The sequence below is a fragment of the Scleropages formosus genome, chromosome 15 (genome assembly GCF_900964775.1).
Source record: "Scleropages formosus chromosome 15, fSclFor1.1, whole genome shotgun sequence".
Lineage (NCBI taxonomy): Eukaryota > Metazoa > Chordata > Actinopteri > Osteoglossiformes > Osteoglossidae > Scleropages > Scleropages formosus.
Window position 1 is genome coordinate 21,636,570 of NC_041820.1, and position 16,281 is coordinate 21,652,850.

At 45.0% G+C, this 16,281-nt stretch overlaps 1 protein-coding gene across 1 annotated transcript in view; it reads right to left on the reverse strand.

The window, feature by feature from the left end:
- The window catches only part of bahd1 (bromo adjacent homology domain containing 1), a 77,643-nt gene extending 65,098 nt beyond the window's left edge, over positions 1-12,545 (reverse strand). The window contains exon 1 of the mRNA XM_018727853.1: positions 12,320-12,545. The gene's annotated coding sequence lies outside the window, so the exon portion shown is untranslated. The remainder of the gene's footprint in view (positions 1-12,319) is intronic.
- Between the last annotated feature and the right edge of the window lie 3,736 nt (positions 12,546-16,281).

The following is a 16,281-nucleotide window of genomic DNA, read 5'->3' on the forward strand; positions in this document are numbered from 1 at the left end:
CTGTCCTTAGGAGGCTCAGGTCCTTTGGAGTGTGCAGAACTCTGCTGGAGATATTCTACCAGTCTGCTTTTTGGCAGTGGAATGCTGCTGAGTCAATAGCATTTCCACAGCTGATGGCAACAGGATGAACAAGCTAATCAGGAAGGCTGGCTTTGTTATGGGAATGAAGCTAGACTCCCTGGTGGAGGTCACACACAGACTAGCTCTGAATAAACTTCGGTCTGTCTTGTACAATGACTCACACCCTTTGCATGGCACCATCGTAAAACAGAGGACCACTTTCAGACTGGTCCAGTTGTGGTGTTCCAAGCAGCTAATGGGGATAGTTTCAGGTTTCAAGTTTATTGCCATGCATACAAGTATCATGAAATTCTTCTTGAATGCTTCTCCACAGACTATCAACAAAAACAATAGAAATACTGCACAAAACAAGAGTGACAGTGAGTAATGCTAGTTACAAATAACAGTAATAACAATAAACAGTAGACAGAACTCAGAACATAAGAATACTTAAAGTGATCTACCAATGTACTTGGAAGGCGCAGTCCAACTCTAGTTACAAGAGGTGGCACATTGGTGAGTGTTGTATACTCTTTCAGCGGTGGGATAAAAGCTGTTCCTGTACCTAGCAGTGCAGGTTCGAATAGACCTGAGCCAGAAAAGAGAAAAGTACCCGTGCGGGGTGACTACGATCTCTCATGATGCGCACTGTCTTTCTGAGGCAGCGTGTGGTATAGATGTCCTGGACTGTTGGTAGCTGTGTGCCGATGATTTCCTGAGCTGTTTTGACCACCCTCTGTAGGGATTTCGTGTCCTGCATGGACCAGCTGCCACACCAGGATGTAATACACACTGTGAGGACGGACTCCACAGCACACCTGTAGAACGTGGTGAGGACTGTAGTGGACATCCTGGGTTTCTTCAGACGCCTGAGGAAGTGGAGACATTGATGGGCCTTTTTGATGGTTGATGCTGTGTGCTCAGTCCATGCGAGTTTAGCAGTGAGGGTGACCCCTAGGAATTTTAAGCTGTTGACCCTTTCTACGATGTCCCCTCCTATGTAGATGGGTGCATGAGTCATATCCTGTTTCCAGGAGTCAATCACCAGCTCCTTAGTTTTACTGACACAGAGACAGGTTGTTGTCCTGGCACCACTCTGCCAGGAGCCTCACCTCCTCTCTGTAGGCCGTCTCATCATTGTTGGTCATCAGACCCACAATGGTGGTATCGTCAGCAAACTTTATGATAGTGTTGGAGCTGTGCCTAGCCACACAGTCATGTGTGAATAAGGAATACAGCACCGGGCTCCAGATGCTTCTCTGTGGAGTGCCAGTGTTGAGGGGCAGTGGAGAGGAGGAATTTCTGCCAATCCGCACACGCTGGGGTCTGTTGGTGAGGAAATCCAGGATCCAGTTGCACAATGTGGCACTCAGTCCCAGACCTAGTAGTTTCTGGATCAGCTTGGTCAGGATGACACTGTCAAATGCCGAGCTATAGTCTACGAATAATAGCCTTGCATAGCAGTTTTTATTATCCAGGTGAGCCAGAGTGGTGTGAAGTGTATGTGATATTGCCGTCTTCAGTGGATCTGTTGTGGCGGTAGGCAAACTGCAGCAGGTCCAAAGTGTCTGGGATGGTGTCCTTAATGTGTCACAGCACCAGCCTCTCAAAGCATTTCATTGCAATGGGGGTCACTGCCACTGGGCAATTGTCATTAAGGCAGCTCACTTTGTTTTTCTTAGGAATGGGGATAATGGTGGTGTTTTTGAAACAGGTGGGTACAGCTGAGCTTTTTAAGGTGGTGTTAAATATGTCCGTGAAGACAGCAGCCAGTTGCTCACTGCATGTTTTTAAAACTCGCCCTGAAATTTCATCCGGATCAGCAGCTTTGCGGATGCTGACTTGGCTAAAAGGCTAGTTTTTAGCAACCGTGAGGTTCCACAATGAGTCCTCGCTCTACTAGGGAGCTGAATGACCATTTAATGACCAAGTGGCACTGAGCTGTTGTGTACCATCTCAATACACCCTGCACCACCTCATTTTGCAATCCCCTCACTTGTGTACATACACTTTCTTAGATATCTAACTTGCACACAAACCAGAGCCTAACTCGGCAACACAGGGCATAAGGCTGGAGAGAGAGGGAGGGGACACACCCAGGATGGGATGCCAGTCCATCATAAGGCACCCCAAGCAGGACTCGAACCCCAGGCCCACCAGAGAGCAGGACCCGGCGAAACCCACTGCGCCACCACGCCCCCCTCTACTTATTTATCCCTTTCTTAAATGTTTGTGTGTACATACATTGTACATTGTATGCTGCTGCAGCCAAAAAAGAATTTCCCTCTAACCGGTCTGTGGCTATGCAGCAAGCTGCGGTGCACTGTGCGTTCTGACACCTTTCTATTGTTTTCAGCAATTTGTGCTACACAGTAGCTATTCTGTGGGGTCGGACCAGATGGACTAGCCTTCGTCCGCCACCTGCATCAATGAGCCTTGGGTGCTTATGATCCTGTCACCAGTTTACTGGACTCCTTGGACCACTTTTGGTAGGTACTAACCACTGCATACCGGGATCACCCCACAAGACCTCCTGTTGAGATGCTCTGATCCAGTCGTTTAGCCATCACAATTTGGCCCGTGTCAAAGTCGCTCAGATCCTTACACTTACCCATTTTTTAATGCTTCTAACATATCAAATTCAAGAACTGACTGTTCACTAGCTGCTTAATATATCCTACCCTATGATAGGTGCCACTGTAATGAGATAATCAATGTTATTCACTTTACTTGTTAATGTTGTGGCTGATCAATGTATGTGAACTTCCAGGATTGCCATTACAGTTAAGGGGATCATTAGAGTCAGGAGTGTCAAGTAAAGGGATTTCACTCAGGTGTGAGACAGACTGTCTGCCTTATTTTAAAAACATAAACCTGAGTGTTCTCTAGCAAAGCCTGGTCTTTGCCACATTTGTGAATGCATGCCATGCCTCGATCAAAGATTTCTGAGGACCTTAGAGTTGTTGATGCTTACCAGGTGAGAAAACATTAAAAAATGTATAAAGACTGAACTTTACCAACCCACTAGCATGCAGTGTAAAAATGGATAAAATTACACTCCTGGATTGTATCATCAGACAAACATTGAACAAGAGGAGGATAGCAAGGGAGAAACTACTACTCTCAAAGAAGAAAACTATTGCCTGTCTAAAGTTTGCTGAAGACCATCTGGATGAGCCAGGTGAATACTGGAAGAATGTTCCATGGACAGAGGAGTCAAAAATAGAATGTTTGGGTTTAAATAAGGACTTTGTTTGGCAAATACCAAACACTGCATTCCAGCATAGGAACTTGACCCGCACCCTGAAACAAAGTGGTGGAATTATCGTGGCTTGGAGCTCTTTTGTTGCCACTTGTCCAAGATGGCTTGCCATTATCGATGAAAGTATGAATTCTGGATTGCGCCAGCAAGTTCAACAGGAGAATGAAAGGGTATCTGTTCTTGGACTTAAGGTGGGTCTTCCAGCCAGACAACCAGGATCAGCATTGCACAGTAGGGGTTTGGAGCGTGCCCAGGTTGAGGACACTGGGGTTACACTACTGCTGCTTACAGATGATGTGGCCCTTATCGCACAGTGACATCTGACATTGAGTACAGTGGTTTGCAGAAAAATGTGTGGCATTTGTATGTTCTCCTTGTGATCATATGGGTTTCATCCAGGTGCTCTGGACATGCTCCAGAGATTACAGGGATATAATAATCACCTGGGATCCCAAATGGACCAAGACTGCAGTCTATTTTTGGCCTACCCTACCAAGACATGTCATAAGCCTTTTGAAAACGGATAGATAGTAAAAACACATTTGTATATTGTCATTAGAATTGACAAAATGGAAGAAAAAATATATATACAGACATGCATCGCTTAATGACGGAGATACGGTCTGAGAAATGTGTTAGGCGATTTCATTGTTGTGCGAACATCATATACTGTGCTTATACAACCTAGCAGGGCTCCATACTGTGCCTAAAATGGTTGCATTTGCAACCAAAAATATTAATTTGCGAGTGATATTTTTGCTGAGATCACCACTCGCGACAATATAAATTTACACGTTATGATTGTAAAATTTGCATGTTATGACTTTGATATGCATGTTCCGTGAGGAGTAGCCTATCAGACCATTTGTTGTGTCGACGTAATAAAATGAGACGCTGCGCGTGAAAGTTTCACTGAGTTAGAGCGCCAAAACACGGACGGATAAAGCGAGAATCACCTTTCTACATCAGAAAAACCATGTCAAATCGAAAAATATCATATCAGACTTTTTCAAACAATCCTCATGCAGGCTCTAGTTGTGTCAGCATGTGAGAGAGAGAAAATGACAAAGACACAGAGGATCATCTTTCCATCCATGTCAGTCAATAAACACCTAAGTAAAAGTGCCAAAAGACATTCAAATCTTCTTGGATTCAAGAGTTTTCATGGCTGAGGTATGATCAGGAGACACAGAAAATGTTTTGTGACTTTTGTTCTAAAGCGGGCAGAGAAATACTGGGGAAAACGGATTTATAATTACCAGAACGAACCATTTCAAAGAAGAGTTTTCTGAAGACTGTGAGAAAACACGGCGATAGTCAAAAGCATAAAATGCTCGTGATCACGTAATCGCAGAGTGCTCCAGAAAAAACACCGTTAGTGCATGCTGCGTCTCGTGCATGCGAACTGCATGACAAAAAAGAATGGAAGGAGCCAAAAATAAAATTCAAGACAGCTATATGACTGCATGTGAAGAGGTGCCTTTCACTAAATTAAACTCTCAGATATTACTTATGAAGAAAAATGGACTTGATGTGTGCAAGATGTATGACAATGAATGACACAGCATGTGCTCAGTTTATAGGATGTATTGCAGACGAGATTAAAGAACAAGCACTGACAGATGCTCAGACAGCTAATTACATCTCCATTATCACTCACTGTGGCACAGACATTTCTGGGAAAGACAATGTTATTGCATACAGGCACATTTTTGCAGGTGTAGCAGTAAACCGGTTTATTGGTTTAGCTGAGCTTGAACACTGCCATGCACATGGAGTATTAGATGAAATAAAATGCTTGTTTGGTGATGCTAAACAAACTGATCATGATTGGTGGCAGTTGAAAATTACAGCCTTTGGAGCAGTTGGGGCCAGCGTTAACATGGGTTCCTCAGGTGGAGTAGTTGCACTCCTAAGAGAAGAAATAGGAGAGCACATTCTTTCCTTTCATTGTGTGTCACACAGACTGGAATTAGCCATGCTGGGTGTTCAGAAGTCTTTTCCAATAATTGAAAAAGTCTGACTTGCTACAGCTAGTAGGGGAAACATACCATTTTAGCCCCAAAAGCAAGTGTGAGTTGAAAGCCATTGGTATGGAGTTAGACTAGGCCATATGAACACCTTATGCAGTGAAGACCCAGCGCTGGTTGCCTCACATTTACCAGTTCATTCTTATGTGGCACTTAAAAAAAATAATTTGGCACCTGTTTTTTTCCTCATAGGAGCCAATGGCTCCTTAATTGATTTTTTTGTCTGGAGCCATGCCTAGATGGCATAGCCTCGATGCAGTCAAGAGATGCGGTAAACATGAGATTTACGATACTGCTACTGGCGTAACACGGCATACTGTTTTATAGTAAACTTTTTTATAAATAGAAAGAGTACACTGAAAAATAATGATAAAAGTACAGTAAATACATAGAGCAGGTAACAGGTGTATTATCATTATCAAGTATTATGTACAGCACATAATAGTATGTGCTATACTTTAATACGACTGGCAGCAGAGTAGGAAGGTGATCAAGAATTGTCTGTTCAGAGTTTTATGCACCTACTCATGCGATGATCAGTGCATATAGTAGAAAGAAATAAACTAAGTTTACTTAAGAATCACATGTCTGCAACTATGTTTCTCTTTCTCCTAATGTAATGCACAAATTGTATTTCTCTGAGATGTATGTCGCTTTGGAGAAAAGCATCTGCTAAATGAATAAATGTCAATGTAAATTGTTACAATCATACTGAAAAAATAAAAAAGCTGTAGCAACACAAAAATCAATACATTCTGCAGCAAAAAGTCATTTAACTTTTTTCTGTTCCAAAAAGGTACAAGATTTAAACTTATGGAGCCATGTAACTGGCTAACGTATGCTCAACTTTACAAGTACCTGAGCAGGACAGCACTGCCGGCTATTGCACGTTACCCATTATATGAGCATTCAGCCTCCAACAAGTTATAGCTACACATGGTCCATTAACTACCTTTTCTGGGAGGCATTCAAGTTTGTGGATCTCATAACAATATTCAGTAAACAACATCAACAAGTTTCAAGGTAGGTAGCCATTATATTTCTAGATGCCAGAATAAAAAACACACAACATTTTTGCAGTTACTCTACAAATGTGCATGCTTCCAAAGACTGAGTAACATCCAGCATGCATCTCTAAACAAACTGAAGACAGAAAGTCTTACTTTACAGTCAAACATTTTAATATCAAAAGAAATTCCCAGTTACAAAACAGCCATCATCAAGAACTGTGAGAATCACAAAAACTGTCATGTTCACAAATCGCTTCTCAGAACAGGATGTTACAAATCTCTAGCTGACCTCAGCGGGGTAGCAGTTCATTGGAGGGTACACTCTCTCTTTCTCCCGCTCTCTCTAACACACACACACACACACACACAGCAAAAATGTAGAGACTGCCACACCTCATCCACAGGACTTTGTACCATAGCAAGACACCACCACACCTTCAGGAGACCCAGGTGAACATGGGGACAACATATAAAACCCATGAAGGGAGCGCTTGAGAGGGACTGGAACTGACAGACTTGGAGCTGTGCAGTGTTGCCGCATGAAAAGTGTACTGTGTTGAAGCATTTTAGAAGAGCACAGCACTCATTCAACACTCGTGACTCCAAGAACACCCGCTACACTACCACATGTGAAGCAGCACACCCATCTGAAGTAGTGCTCCCTTTATAATTTAGACACCGGATCATAATGAGGGATCCATTGCTGGGTTGGTCATATGTCACATACTCATAAAAACTCAGTTGGTACTTGGCAGTTTATTTAACAAGTCAGAACACTTTGTGTTCAGACACTACCAATGTGGCAGGAGATGGAGACAGGAGAGGAGGAGCAGCACTGAGGTCTGAGTCCCCAAGTACGTAGGGATACCTTTCTTGTGTCACCTGCGCTCCTTAGAGCTGCTGGCTGTGGAGTTTCACTCCCAAGCAGTGGTCGCAAGAACAACTTTGCCCCTTTATGAGCTACCAGGGCAGCTGCTTGCATTTCCTGGAGCTGTGGAATGAGCACGTCAGGGTGGATTCCCACTGCTTTTATTTTTACAGGATTGGGATAACTTCACAACGAGTACCTGAATCAGCGGTAAATGGTGAAGAGCACATCATTATTTCTGGAACTGCCTGTCTGCTGCGAGAAAAGCTGACTTCATACCAGCCTATGCCTCCCATCTCTCACTGGACCTCCCAGCCCTAACTGAAACCTGGATCACCCCAGACAACTCAGCCACACCTGCAGCACTCTCTACTAACTACTGCTTCTCTCACACCTCTCGTTCCTCTAGCAGAGGTGGAGGCACAGGCCTGCTCACCTCTGCCCAGTGGGAATATTCTGTTCTCTCTCTTCACCTGCATGATCTATCTTCCTTTGAATGCCATGCTGTCTCTATCACTGCCTCAATCACTCTTGTTGTGGATATCCTTTATCGCTCTCCTGGCCCTCTTGGCCACTTCCTGGATGACCTTGACATTTTGTTGAGCTCTCTGCTGGGGGACAACTCTCCGCTGATTCTCCTCGGTGACTTCAACCTACATGTCGATGACATTCATGCAAGTGGCCTTCTGTTGCTCCTACAGTCCTTTGATCTCTCCCTGTCCCAATCCCCTGCTACTCACAAAGCGGGCAACTGTCTTGACCTTGTATTTTTCCGCAACTGTGGCTGTCCCATTCTGTCACTCCGCTGCATGATTCTGACCACTTCTTCATTTCCTTTCAACCCTCCCTCACCACTAACTCTTCGTTTCTTCCTGCACCCGTTGTCACCTTTCGCCACAACTTAAAATCTCTCTCACCTTCCTGCTTTGCCTCTGCTACTCTGGCCGCTCTCCCTTCTGCTCCACAATTCTCAGATCTATCTACAGATGATGCCACTAACACTTTCCCCTCTGCCCTATCTTCCACCCTTGACCTTCTCTGTCTTCTAGACCAGCACGTCCCATTGCTACCCCATGGCTGTCTGATACGTTGCGTGCTAACAGGACCAAACTGCAGGCTGCAGAGCGAAGATAGCGTAAATCCAAAACTCCATTGGACCTGGATGCTTACCAGTCACTCTTAGCTGCTTTTCAGTCTGCTGTCTCTTCAGCTAAAACCTCCTTCTTCCACAACAAAATACAGTATGCATCCAAAAAAACCACACAGACTCTTTGCTACCTTCTCATCCCTTCTGTGTCCCCCGCCACCACCTCCTCCCTCTTCTCTCACTGCTGAAGACTTTGCTTTGTTTTTCAGAGACAAAGTCAAAGCAATCACTGATAAATTCTCACCATCAACCTGCCCGGTTCACGCTGGACCTCCCTGCAAAGCTATCCTCTCCAACTTCAAGCCATTCTCTGAATCTGAAGTCGCTGACCTCCTGATATTGCGCAGAGCCACCACCTGCTCGCTTGATCCGATCCCATCATCACTCCTTCAGAACATTTCCCCGCAACTCTCCTCCTTCATCTCTTCTATCATCAACTCCTCACTCTCCTCTGGCTGTTTCCCAGCTGCCTTCAAAACAGCTCTAATTTCACCTCTGTTAAGAAAAATGCTCCCTGGACCCCAATCTGGCTGAAAATTACAGACCGGTCTCTCTCCTCTCTTTCCTGTCTAAAACCCTAGAGCAGGCGGCCTGTGACCAACTGTCTGATTTCTTCACCCGGAACCATCTCCTTGATGGTTATCAGTCTGGTTTCAAAGTTGGTCACTCCACTGAGACTGCCCTTCTGGCGGTATCTGACGCTCTCCAAGCTGATAGAGCTGCCTCCCTCTCCTCGGTCCTCATCCTCCTCCATCTATCTGCAGCATTTGACACTGTAAATCACCAGATTCTACTCTCCTCTCTTAACCAGCTTGGGATCAAAGGTGCGCCACTAAGATGGCTTGAGTCCTACCTCTCTGACAGATTCTATCAAGTGGTCTGGCGGAGCTCTCGTTCTACTCCTCTGCCTCTCTCAACTGATGTTCCGCAGGGCTCGGTATTGGGTCCTCTTTTTTTCTCCATCTACACCTCCTCCCTTGGTCTGGTCATAGCCTCCCATGGATTCAAATACCACTGCTATGCTGATGATACCCAGCTCTTCCTCTCCTTTCCACCTGGTGCGTCAGATATCTCCGCACGCATTGCTGCCTGCCTGTCGGACATCTCTTCATGGATGTATGATCACCACCTCCATCTCAACCTCTCCAAAACAGAGATTCTTTACCTCCCAGCTGGGCTGTCCTCCTGTCACGACCTCTCGATCAAACTGGACAACTCACTCATTTCGCCTAGCTCCTTTGCTAAGACTCTGGGAGTAACGATTGATGCGAGTCTGTCATTCTCTCAACATATCGAAGCCACAACCCGGTCCTGCAGATACATCCTGCATAATATCCGTAGGATCCGTCCCTACCTCACTACTGACTCTGCCCAACTACTTGTGCAGGCCATGGTGACTTCCCATGTGGACTACTGCAACTCTCTTCTCTGTGGCCTTCCTGCTAATGCCATCAAACCTCTGCAGCTTCTACAGAATGCTGCTGTACGAGTTGTGTTTGATTTGCCATAACACTCCCATGTATCTCCTCTATTCATCTCTCTGCACTGGCTTCCTATAGCTGCCCGAATCAAATTCAAAACCCTGGTTACTGTGTACAAATGCATCAATAGAACTGCTCCGGGCTATTTACAGGACTTGATTAACCGGTACACCCCATCCAAGCCCCTTCCTACATCTACTTCTGCTCGCTTGGTGGTCCCACGCAGGAAAGGCAAAGCTCGGAGGTTCTCAGTTCTGGGTCCATTGTGGTGGAATGACCTTCCCCTGTCACTCAGAACTGCAAAAACTCTGTCTGTTTTCAAGAAGGGTTTGAAAAACCATCTTTTCCAGATCCACTTCACCCAAGACCTCTCCAGCTCATCTATGGTGTAACTGTTCACACATCGTAACTCCAGAAGCATCCCCAAAAAAACCTTTATTCAGCCATTACTCTGGTATTGTACTGCTCATTTGTGTATCTTATAATATTTAATTAAAAAAAATTGGTGTGGGTATCAGGATTTGTCTATCCTGTGTCTTATGCACCTACTTGAACAATGAACCTCAGTGGAGCAAGTGGTAGGGAACAAATTAGGTTTGCTTGAGACTTTCATGTCTGCAGCTATGTCTCCTTCTCTTAATGTAATGCATAAATTGTACTTTTGCTGAGATGTATGTCGTTTTGGACAAAAGAGTCTGCTAAATGAATAAATGTAAATGTCATGCAGGTTCTACTGAAGTTTCATGTGAAGCTGACTAGAGCTGACAGATGGGCTACATGGGAATAGAAGAAATTTACTGCTACTGTGATGACTTCTTTCACCCCAGAGGACCTGATCTAAAGTAAAGTGAACAGGAAAGAGGCATCTGAGAAATGACATCCAAGAACTACCTAATTGCACCTTCCCGATATTTGATTACAGTTTGCTGTTACAAATTCCAATTTTCCCAGCGGCACTACCCTCATCTCACAATCTTTCCAAACAACAGTCCGAAAAATACCTGATCTGAAGATCATTTGTTTTCAAGTTGACGGACAAATATACCCAGTTTTGTACAGTGAGTTTCAGAGTACATTTACATTTATTCATTTCGCAGATGCTTTTCTCCAAAGCAATGCACATCTCATAAAAAATGTGTGCATTACATTAGCAGAAAGAGACATAGATACAGACGTGTGATTCCTAAGAACAGTTAATTTCTTTCCATCATATGTACCAATGTACATCACGAGTAGCTGCATAAAACTATCCAAATAAATGATTCCTAATCACCTTCCAATTATTTTTTAAATATATATGTAAACATTTACATTACATTAATTTACAGGAGTAGCTGTGTAAAGGTTTATCCACTGTTTAACAGGCATGACCTCAAAGTTATTGTGCATGAACATGATATGATAAACTACTGTATTTTTAGCATATTAATTTAAATATGGAGTACTACATAGTCACACTGGAGTTTAGCGCTTCTTCAGTAGCAATACTGGTGTGTGTGTGTGTGTGTGTGTGTGAGCGAGACAGATAGCGAGAGAGATGACTGCAGTGGCACAGGATGCAGCTGCAAGTCAGTAAAAAAGATGCACAGTGCAATATTTCGCAGAGTGCAAGAGCACAACTTGTCAAACACTGAGAACAAAATATCAAGCAATAAATTTACATTTCTTTCACTCTTCTCCAAAGCCACTTATGTTAAAATGCTACTAACAATTACTTGCCCATTACACAGCAGGGCATGTTTACTGTATTAATAATTCAAGGTAAGTAGTAAGCCTGATCAAGGGTACTACAGCAAGAAGAGGTGGGTTCTCATACCTAAGACTAAGTCTGGTGGTGTTACTCACACAAACACGAAGACACCAGATTTCAGCAGAAAGCAAAGAGCAACCAAACGAGTATATGTCAACGACTGCGCCACCTCGCTGCACACCCGCTGTGACACCGATTATATCAGTCAGTGTAAAGAACAACTCAACCCAACTCAAGAGCCCACCTGCAAGTTCCGTCGCAGCGATCCGTCCCACTCCCAGCGCGTCAAACTGTCACCGCTCGCACGGCGTGCTATCCACCTTGTGCCCAGCAGGTCCCAACGGCCAACTGATCCATCATAATCATCATCATCGGGGTCACCATCGGACCACAAACCGTGACCTCGGCGTGCCTCACCCATGATCCCATGGCGTTCAGAGTTGAACGCGCACACACACTCAGAGACACGCGAGCAGGACGTTTTGTCTCGTAAGGCCAAGGAAGGTGCGCCGGCGTCGTTTCCGAGCCTGTTTGTGTCGCACGCTCGCGAGTGCGACCAGCCCACGTGCGCACCGCCTACCCCACCTTTGCTGCAAGTTCGCCACATCCAGCCGGGAGCTGCCCACGGGAACAGCAGGCACAGGAGCGCAGGCGGGCCAACAACATAAGCCAGAACAGCGCCGCGGCAACGGAGCAAAGCCACAGACTCACCCTGTGTGTAGCTTGGCGACGCGGAGCCCCACGGCCACGGCCCGGGAACGCGCTGGACACCAGTGGGGCACCTCCCTGAAACCGCTCGACTCCGCCAGTCTAGTACATCATCACCATCATCGCCCGGCCGAGAGCCAGTATTCCCGAATATTCCCGAACCGGGGCGAAGCAGGCCGTCCTCTCGCGCCGGGAAATGGTGTCCAACGCTTCGAACCCAACTGGTCGGCCCCTCAGCACGCAGCGGCTATAGTAAAATGAGCTAGGGAGCCGTTAAAAAACGGCCAGACGCAACCCCACTGCTCCCACATCCGCAAAGCGCAAACACTTTTTACACTGTTTTTTTTTTTTTTACGTAACAGCATCAGCCTCTCGCCGTGTTGTCGCATCACATGGTCGCAAAAGATGGAGTTTCTTAAAGGGCTACGGCCGCGAAGGAGGCGCTCCGGGCTCGGTGTGTTGACACCTGATCGCGTTAGGGCGGCGAGAAGGAGTTGCTGCTTGAAGCGTCCGAGTCTGCGCTGTGACATTACACCGTGTGCCCGTGGAAGGGGAGTCAGCAGCGGCCGAGCGCTCAACGATGTCGCGCATGCAGTGCGGCCCCTGGGCGCTCTGCTCTCGTCATGTCCCCTTTAAACACTTGTGGAAAGTTATGAGTGACGAGGGTGCCGGCTAGTGCCAACAACTAGTGCCGCGAGGAGCCCGGTGTGGCCGCGCGCGACCAGCCCACTTACACCAGTCACACTGACTGATACAGTAGGAGGTTCTACTCTCCCTTAGTAACAGTAACCCGAACCAACCGTTATTAGTAATGCGCTGTGTGTTTTCGATGCGGGAAGAATATCGGTGATTCCTTCAAGACCGATTTGTACTGTAGGCTGTGCGATGATTCTGTAGGCAAGTGTCATTTGATTTGGGCGGCACGGGGGACACACAGCGAGTAGCGCTGCTGTCTCACAGCTCCTCGGTGGTGCGAGAAAACTTGGGTTCGATCGATCCCCACTCAATCTGGAGTTTGCATGTTTTCCCTGTGCCTGAGTGCTCTGGTTTCCTCCAAAGACATGCTGTTCAGGTTGAAAAATAGTGTGTGAGTGACAGAGAGAGTGTGCTCCACTGGAGTGTGTTCCACTGATGTATGAATGAGTGACCCATTGTAAGTGTATCTAGCAGTGTAAGTCACCTTGGATATGGTGTGTGGCCTGATAACACTACATAGAGTTCATTGGAAGTCGCTTTGGAGAAAAGTGTCCTCGAGTTGTACTTGTAGTACTCTCTGTGTGTGTGCACACCTGTGTTTTCTTATTCATGCTGGCACAACAAAATAAAGAACAGCAAGGAAAGTATATAGCCAAAAAAAAAAACTTTCATTTCTGTGTTTTACCTGCTAACAAGCAGGTCAGCCTTTAGGTGGACAACAGTTGCCTTATTATTATTATTATTATTATTATTATTATTATTATTATTATTGTTATTATCATCAACATCATGGGGATGCGGTAACATGGTAGACTTGGCCAGGTTCCCCTCTCTGGCAGCTCTGGGATTCGAGTCCTGCTTGCAGTGTCTTGCAATGGACTGGCATCCCATCCTGGGTGTGTCCCCTCCCCCTCCTGCCTTGCACGCTGTGTTGCTGGGTTAGGCTCTGGTTTGCCGTGACCCTGCTCGGGACAAGCGGTTTCAGTGTGTGTGTGCATCTGTGGTGGGGAGTCAAGATGTCAGTTTAAAGAACAGTCAGTCTCAGTAGAGCTCTTGTGCAGCTCATTCAGACATACCTATTAGTATTCACTTTTGTCAAAAGCTTTTCTATAAGTTACTCTATTACAATTACTCAGGGAGGCCAGTATTGCCTTGATCCTTAAAAAAGGCAAAGAGTCCAGAAGTTTGTGCTTTTTGTAGGCCAGTAAGTCATCTAAAAAACTTCAGGATCCTGTTAAAAATGCTTGCAAGACATGTGGAGGGACTCCTTCCCTTCGTAATTAATGATAAGCTGATTGGCTTCACTGAAGACTGCAGATCCTCTAATGAAATCTTAACTTGTATATCAACATGACTAAACCTTCCCAAATGAACATGATTTCATTATTTAGCTTCCCCTTTGGTTATAAGACAAATTTCACACACACACACACACACACACACACAAACACTTTCAGAACCGCTTGTCCCATACAGGGTCGCAGGGAACCGGAGCCTACCCGGCAACACAGGGCATATGGCCAGAAGGGGAGGGGACACACCCAGGACAGGATACCAGTCCACCACAAGGCACCCCAAGCAGGACTTGAACCCCAGACCCACCAGAGAGCAGGACCCAGTCCAACCCACTGAACCACCGCGCCCCCCTAAGACAAATTTCCCTAAATCTAAAACTATGCCACTGGGTTGCCTGAAACACATAAGTGATCATTTCTCTCCTTCCATTTTATACTTGGTTACACTCAGGTACTGTGGAGTGTAACGAGGTAAAAATTTATCGCACAGCTTATCACAACATATTCTTCACACCTAAATGTCATCAGATGTATGCTCTATACTGTCCAAATGATTCCTGTATTATTTTCTCACAAAATACCATAAAGTCTAATGGCTGCCTTACATCTTTCACATGGCTAGAAAGGAGACCTCGACTCAACCCCTTGGTTCTGTTCTGGTCAAATTTGACCCATTTGCAAATTTTTTCTCTCACAAATATGGATTTTTTCATATGTCTACCATAAGGCTTCATGACATCCAGGCATCTGAGTACATAAATGTAATGATCACCTGTTTAGATGAATTTCAGGTGTTTTACTGAAACTTTGTGTCCAGTCAGAAGGGAAATAAAGTGGTGAGACTATAATAAAGAGCAAAGAGTATAATGTGCCAGACTGGGGAGTTCTAATTTTCTCTCTCTCACTCTCACACATACACACACTCTCTCACAAACACAAAGTGGTATTGTTTTAGGTAAATGGGGTCCATAGCCATAAATTCCAAAACAAAGTGCAAATTCAGTCAGAGGATGCTGTGAAAACCCAATAATGATTAATACAGTGAAGGCTTGAAGGACTGTTTGGTGCACTAAAAGGAGACTGGATTAGACTCAGCATCGACTGTCATTACTGACAATCCTGAGCATGCAGTGTGGGTGAGAAAGGGGACTGTTCAACCTAATGATTTGTTTGAGAATTTTGCATTTATGTCATTTGATCAGCTTTAAGTTAAACATCACTTTCTATTGTAGCCTATGGGCATAGTTCTGTTACTGTACTTTATTCCAGGGATGCTGTGATATCAGTTTTTAGGGACTGAAGGGAGTCTGGGAAAAGGAACTGAATATCAGACAGGCTGTGGGATGAAGTCGGAATGTGGAAGAAAGTCCCTCTGTAACAGAAGAAAAACTGTCCTGCGTAAAGTAATACATAGTGTACACTCTCCTCATATCATGGGATTTCATACAGCAAATACCACTTCGATGAAAAAATAGTTATCTTTCTCATACAACGGGTTTATTATTCAGTGCGGTGACATTTTTTCGTGATTATGCAGTCATTTTACATTCACAATGGGTATTTTATGTTTTTCCCTCCACAATGCACACAGGCACTGTACTTCTCCCATAACAATATATTCTATTGTACATATAGTGTTTCCTCCTTGCTGCCGCACTAATTGTTAACTGAGGATAACTTTTCTTTCATAAATTTTGGTAAAATGGCTTTTGGCTTTTGATACCCAATTTTCTATTTCTGCACCAAAAAATCAGTATAACGAAATTTATCCAAAGCATATCCAAAAAGTCTGTAAGCTGCATGTTGCAGGAGTAAAGTGGAAGTGTAGTAATGTACTGCAGTTGGCACTAGTGTACCATCACCTGTATCCTGTTTGTTTCCTGTCTTGTGTTTTCTTTGTTTCCATGCATTTGTGCAGTGACAGTGCAAGAATGACTGCGAAACTTCTCCCCTCCTCCAGCTGCCACAACTCAC